A 7,696-nucleotide genomic window follows, 5' to 3' on the forward strand; every position below is an offset into this window, starting at 1 on the left:
TCTGTTGAGTGTGTCTTTTCATATGTGTGTGTGTGTGTGTGTGTGTGTGTGTGAAGGTTTCTCCTGCTTGCCCCCCTGTGTGTAAATGAAGAACAGTTTACCAATCCCATTGTTGCAGTCTAATGAAATGAACTGTGCTGGAATTTCGCTGGCGCTTGGAGACCCATCTCAGCACACTGTATGGTTATGTGTGTGTACCAGCTGCCTGCCAGACCGAAAGAACATTGTGTGACTGAGATCCAGCCACTATATGTAAAACCCTTTTTACCAGCCGCGATAGGATGCTGGTATTGTTTCCATCTTGTGAGTCTGTGTGTGTGTGTTTGTATAGTTTTTCATTGCCAGACCTTCGGCGGATCTTCCGGCGGCATCGGAGCAATCCCGTAAATGAATCGTTATCTATATAGACTAGTGTTTGTCTGTGTGTCTGTGTGTGTGTCACAACGTTTTGAAGCTTTCTCAAATTACCTTTTACACAAACTCGAGAGTGTAACATCATTTAAAAATGTAACCTGCATTTAGCTTTCAATCGCTGATAGTTGTATACATACATTTTTTTGTGATTTAATTTAATGTAGCTGACAGTGTAAGATGTGTAGACTTTCAGCTGTCCTGATGTCAATGGGCAGCTCGTTTCCATCATTTAGGAGCCAGGAGAGCAAACAGTCGGGATTTTGTTATGTGATTAGGTGTCCCTCGCAGTGAGGGAGCAGGCAGCACATGTAACAAAGTTATAATTGTCTCCAAGGAAAAAAGTGTTGCCATGTGAGAAAATACAGGCAGGCAGGCTGTGAAGGTAACACACACACACACACACACACGCATGCGCACAAACGCGTGGGCGCGCACACACACACACACACACACACACACACACACACACATGCTGTCTCTGAACTTGGCTGGAGAGTTGTACACTGTTACATAACAGTTATTATAGGATCCCACATGTCAAATCAGTACATAGGCTGTTGTTGTTTGCTGCAGTGTCCGACCTTCAGATTGTGAACAGTACCGAGAAGCCCCAAATCAGTCATTTTCAGTATCTGTGTCACGTGGGTATCGCCACCGCCACGCCCTATGTATTAGACTAGCGGCAGGTCCTGAGTGTATTCATTCCATTGGGAGAATTGAACATGAACAGATTATGACAGATTCTTCCGCTCCATAGTCACCAAAAAGTAAATGTACAAAAGTAAATTTTTCACACTCCCGAACATTCTGACACTAAAACTGTACTTTTCAGAAGGACAAATCAGAAGAAAATTGTATTTGTTCGAGACCTGCTTTTGTCTCAGCAACAAACTCCGGGAGATCTGGCACCACGGATAGGTTAAAGTCACAGCCACACATCACTTATTTTCTTAATGCTAAAAACAACTTTTAGCTGTGCAAATATCTGGGTTGCGTTGGCTTTCCCCACATATCCCTGCCTCTGCTGAATTATTTTTATCCCCAGTGGGGACAAAATGTACCCCCCCCTCCCCTCAAAGTGATCACTACTACTTCACCGATAGACCATATGTTACGGTATATACCTAAAATAGAAGTATTTTAAACTAAGTAAAGCGCTGTAACTTGAGCTGTCTATAGTGCCATAGAACGACAAAATCAGAGCGGCAGTTGCCGGATGAATTTAGCCGCTACAGAGCTCCGGGACGCTGGCTGCCAGCGACAGTTGTTTAGCCGCCAATAGGTGACTGTGAGCCGGTACTTTCAGGGGCCATGGTAGTGGAGTTTAGCCAGAAAAGGTGAGCGTCATGCGGCGATTACATTTAAGTTTAGGCACCAAAACGACTAGTTAAGTTTAGGAAAAATATGGTGGAACTCTGCTCCATGGCTTGAAAGCACATGTGTTGGCACCACATTGTGCTATTTCATTTTTGAGATTATTTTCCTTTGAATATTAAAGTTCATAAATAAGTGTTTTGGCATAGCCGTCCGAGTAGTACTATATCCATGGTAGGCCTATTGAAAGGGGAATTTCATTCTTGCATTCTTGCATTTAATTCCCTCTGCTTTTTTCACAAATTGCACATATAAATATATATATATACATATAAATATATATATATATATATATATATATATATATATATATATATATATATATATATATATATATATCTATATTGTATATTCAAAATAACAATATGACAGTTAATCATTGCTCAAACTCACTTCTCAAAAAACATCAGATATCAAAGGTATATACGACATTCAGAACATTATTTTAGCAGCAAACAACTATTTGCTATTGAAAGATATAGTGGTGTAATGGCATCCTGAGCAGAGAATGAAACAAAAACCATAACGTTGACTTATTTTATGTTACATAAAAAACGTAGTGCTTATTTTAACCCAAACCCTGATATTTCCTTAATTAGTTTTGTTGCCTAAACCTAACCAAATAGTTTTGTTTTGATTCACAATGTTAACGTGTTTAAAACTGTGACCGATACACAATGTGCTTGTCGCTGGTGCGAGGATGTGTAACCTGGGAGAAAATACGTTTCTCTCTAACATAATTAGGAATGCAGTTTAGTTGCATGGGAACATAATTCTTTAGGAGACAGGGTTAACCATGCATATGCATATGTTGCGTTTAGAAGTTACCAGTATGGTTTTAGATTATAATTTGATTCTGCTGTTTCGTGTTCATACATGCTCATGATCAGTGTTCAAGTATGCCTCGGTAATTGGTGTCTATATAAATAACTTACTTTTCTATTTCGTCTTCCAGAAAATCTTAGACCCACAGACATCAACAGTAAAAGGAGCCTCAATGCTAAACCTGAGGCAAGCAACCAATGGAGTGTAGTTCAGGTCCAGATGTGTTGAATTACAGTTTTTTACAATCATTTTGCTACTAATTTCAGAACCTTGATGTCATTTTTCAAAACTCTAGACACAAAACTCAAAACGGTCTTCACTTGTAACACAGGCTGTTGTCCATTGTTCAAAACATTGCATTGTGCATTCATATCTTTAAAGAAATATTGCACTTGAACAATCACTGGTTCAAAAAACAAATTTATTGTGAAATACCATTGAAACGTTACTTTAGATCATCCACACACAAGCTAACCAGAGTTTCACTGGGTCATCGTTCGTACAATCATTAAATATTGTAGTACAAAATAGGTGATACATGTTTCATTATGGTACTACGTATAAATATATCCCTGTAAAAGTACTGCAGCAGTAGAGAGAATACTACAGACACAGTGGAATCATTGAACAAAACCTGAAATGTATTGATGAAAAACAATACAGTACGATCACAATATAGGTTTACATCAAATGCAGTGTTCCTCAACTTGCTTGTACTTTAAAAAGCAAAACAAAGAAGTGATTACTGTACTTCTACGTCTTCATCAACTCTGGCTTGTGGATTTGGCCACAGGTTCTCATCTACATTGCAATTAGCCAAACTTCTTGGCATGGCAAACAATGTGGTATGAGTATATATATATATATATATATATATATATATATATATATATATATATATATATATATCTCAATCATCGGTAACGAGTTGGCAGAATTGGACCAGCAATTCCAAGGGCCTGCATCCATACAGTGCAGTACTGTCAATACTGTAAATAGTCTTAAAGGTGGTACATGGGAGCATAGAAGCAGTGTCTGATACAGTTTTTTACAATCACTTTGCTACTAATTTCATAACCTTGAGGTGATTTTTCAAAACTCTAGACACAAAACTCACAACAGTCATCACTTGTAACACAGGATATCCAATGTTCAAAACACTGGATTGTGCATTCATATCTCTAAAGAAGTCTTGCACTTGCACAATCACTGGTACAAAAAACAAATATATTGTGAAATACCATTGAAACATTACTTTAGATCACCCACACACAAGCTACCCATAATTTCACTGGGTCATTGTTCGTACAATCATTAAATATTGTAGTACAAAATAGGTGATACATGTTTTATTATGGTACTACAAGTAAATACATCCCTGTAAAAGTACTGCAGTAGTAGAGAGAATACTACAGACCAATGTGGTATAAGTATATATATATATTTATCCAGGTAAGTCGATTGAGAACAAATTGTCATTTGCAACGACAACACACACACACACACACACACATATATATATGTATATCTATGTATATATATATATATCATACCTAGAGATTGGCATGGTTTGATTTCAGTTAGTCTAAAAGATGGTTTCATTTGCATATAGAGATGATTTTATATAAAGTACCCCATGACAATCTCTAGATATGGTGAAGGGTATGTGATGATGTGGGGGTATGGTGAAGGGTATGTGATGATGTGGGGGGGTATGGTGAAGGGTATGTGGGGATATGGTGAAGGGTATGTGATGATGTGGGGGGGTATGGTGAAGGGTATGTGATGATGTGGGGGGTATGGTGAAGGGTATGTGATGATGTGGGGGTATTTTAATACCAAAGGCCAAGGGAACTTCATCAGGATGCATAGTATCCTGGATCCATGAAATAACTGGCCTTTACAGTAAAAATAAAAATCTGCCGGCCTTTATGGGAATTTAACATAGGGGTGTACTTATTTATGCCCCCTGTATTTTAAGGAAGAAAATTAATTTATTTACGATACATTATTCATTCACAAAGAAAATTGGTGTCCTTAAAGATTGGATTTTTCCTCATTTTTTTTAATTAAGGCATTAAGATCAATTTGCAAAAGATGATTTTTTTATTCCTCTTTTTAGTCAACTTTAGCATGGGTGTCCTAATTTTTTCACGACTGTAAATTATATATCTCAATCATCAGTAGCGAGTTGGAAGAATTGGACAAGAAATTCCAAGGGCCTGAATCCATACAGTGCAATACTGTCAATACTGTAAATAGTCTGAAAAGTTGGTACATGGGACCATAGAAACAGTGTCTGGTAAACAGTAGTACAGTACAGTAAAGGTAGTACATGGGACCATAGAAACAGTGTCTGGTAAACAGTAGTACAGTACAGTGAAGGTAGTACATGGGACCATAGAAACATTGTCTGGTAAACAGTAGTACATTACAGTAAAGAATGATGATGAAATATTACATCCATAGATACTGTATTCTAATTGGTTCATGCTCCACGCTAACTGGTGACAATGAATCTCGTTATCTTGAAACTTTCATGATCTAAACATGGAATATTGTTTGTCTGTTTCCATACAACTATGCATTGAGAGTAACGCAACAGTTACTTATCATTTTGAGTAGTTGTATGGATTGATAGTTAGATGATTGTAATGAAATGAATAGACAATTATCTGAAATGTAATGTGTGAATTGCTTTTTGAAATAGTAGTACTTTGATGTTAAGTTGTGTCATATTGAACAGGTGATCTTTGTTAAATGAACAAATGATCTTAGGTTTATGTGTAGTATATCCAAGCAACTGAAAAAAGTGTTAAGAGTTTTGAAAAATGTACATTTTGATCATTGATTGTGAGTTTTGTGTCCAGAGTTGTGAAAAATTGCGTCAAGGTTCTGAAATTAGTGCCAAAGTGATTGCAAAAAACTGTAAATCCTTCTGTTGCATCCCATAATGCCTTCTGAGACTGCACTGGCTCATAAATCAACATGCTCTATATCCAGAACAGACATCGCACAGACAGACGCAGCTTGCTTTTGCTGTTTGCTGCTACCTCTTTCTTAACCTCTTTGCTTTTCACACAATGACTCAGCAAACACACTCAGAGGCAGAAAAAAAATCCAAAACCAAAATGCTGTAAAGAAAGAAGAGTAAGTGGTGAGGAGAAAAAGAATGTGTCTGGGTGAAGGGAGAGCAGAGAATGGGGCTATAATTTCCATGCAAATTCACCATGTGGTACAAATCTTGTACATTTCCCAGCTTTATGTCCCTTATGCAACCATACGGGAAACAGTTTTTTTTCTCTCTCACTTCCTGAGCTATACAGTATGTGGATAAAAAGCACAGGATCATATATTTGAATGAGTCACCTAACCCTTCTTTTAAATGTGGGATTTTATTATGACCTTTGAAATACATACTAGTAAAGATCATGAAAAAACATCGCTACATTTACGAGTAAGATATTAAAAGCCAATAACAGCTTTGTTTTATAGAATCTTGAACCTGCTATCATTTTCCATCATCAATGGCAGGTGTAGAGTCGCACAACGTTAATTTCTTTCATCAATAAAATGCAACACATTGCATTGTGGGATTGTTAGCAGAAACTAGGAGATGGTCCTTCCCTGAAAAAAAAAAAAAAAAAAGACCCCATAGGTTATTTGTACAAGGAGATAATTACGACCCATATTTACGTATAGTGTTAGGTTAGGTTAGGTGGTAATTATGACAGGAGGAAAGCAGGAAGTCATGTAATGCCCAGAAGGTCTGTTTAGTGCGGGCAGTAGGGGTGGTTGTTGGGTCAAACAAACACAGGACTTTGACCCAGGAAACGACTGTTCATGTCCTGTTTGAAACTAAAAGTCAACGTTGTGGTATTTTAACTTTACGTAACAAAGGTAACTACGTCACATGTGTAATTATGACATGTACTTATGTACGGAAGTGAAGGAACGTAAAGAATGCACTAATTCTGGGCCCCTGGTTAGCTTACCTGGTAGAGCAGGCGCCCATGTATAGAGGTTATCTCCTCGACGCAGCGGCCGCAGGTTACCTACGGCCCTTTGCTGCAGGTCATTCCCCTTGTCTCTCCCCTTTCAAGTCTAAGCTGTCCTATCCAAAAAAAGGCCTGAGAATGGCCAAAAAATTATAATAATAAAAAAAAGAATGCACATATTCTCACCCAAAACTAGACAATTTTTTCCTAAACAAGTAGTTTTTCTGCCTAAACCTAACCAAACTGCGACCATTTCACAACGGTAACCATAGGTTTTAACCCTCTAAAGTCGTATGTGACAGGACAATACATACTTTGTGTCTTATTTAATATATCCAGATCAATACATTGTAGAGGCTTTTTTTCTGTTTAGAAGCAGAGAAATGCCTTTCAAGTTGAGGTCCTCTAACAATTGTAGGCCATCCAGAAACCTTTTTAATCCATCGTGGAACTACAGTGTCTTTGTAACATAAATAGATAATTATGAATCCAAAAATCCACTCACAAATCTACGTTTTGCTTCTTGACATTTCAATCCAGCCCAGTCACATCTTGTTGTTAGCTTTGTAGCCATTAGCTCCAGGTTTCCAGCAATCTGTTGTCTTTGTAGTCCCTCCAGAAGCTTAGTAATCTGGCTAGGAAGACAATGACTTTTTGGAGACTTTGGCGCGAGTAATTCCAAAGCGATAAATCCCTGACTGAACAGCTATTTAGTCATCTTTCTGTATATATATATATATGTAAAAAAAAAAAAATCCTCTGCTCACTTCGGGCATGATCCAAGATGGCACTGACCGATGGCTCTATGGAGCAATCACATGCAGTATCTATGTATTGGGAAATAAGGCCGGGAGGCTGAAATGAGTGTGATTTGGCCTACTGATAGCAGACATAAAATGTATCAGAGATGACACAACTAACCTTTTTGGATTAAAGCATATGGACTTTTCTGGGAAAAAACCTAAATAGTTTTATATTTTTGTAAATTACAGTTTATTTTTCCCTGCCCTGATTGCCAAGATTTGGGAGAACAATTATTAAAAGCCAAAAGGTTTAGTTTTGTATGTTCTCTGTTCTCGCGATTT

Source organism: Perca flavescens, chromosome 7 (assembly GCF_004354835.1).
Source record: "Perca flavescens isolate YP-PL-M2 chromosome 7, PFLA_1.0, whole genome shotgun sequence".
NCBI lineage: Eukaryota > Metazoa > Chordata > Actinopteri > Perciformes > Percidae > Perca > Perca flavescens.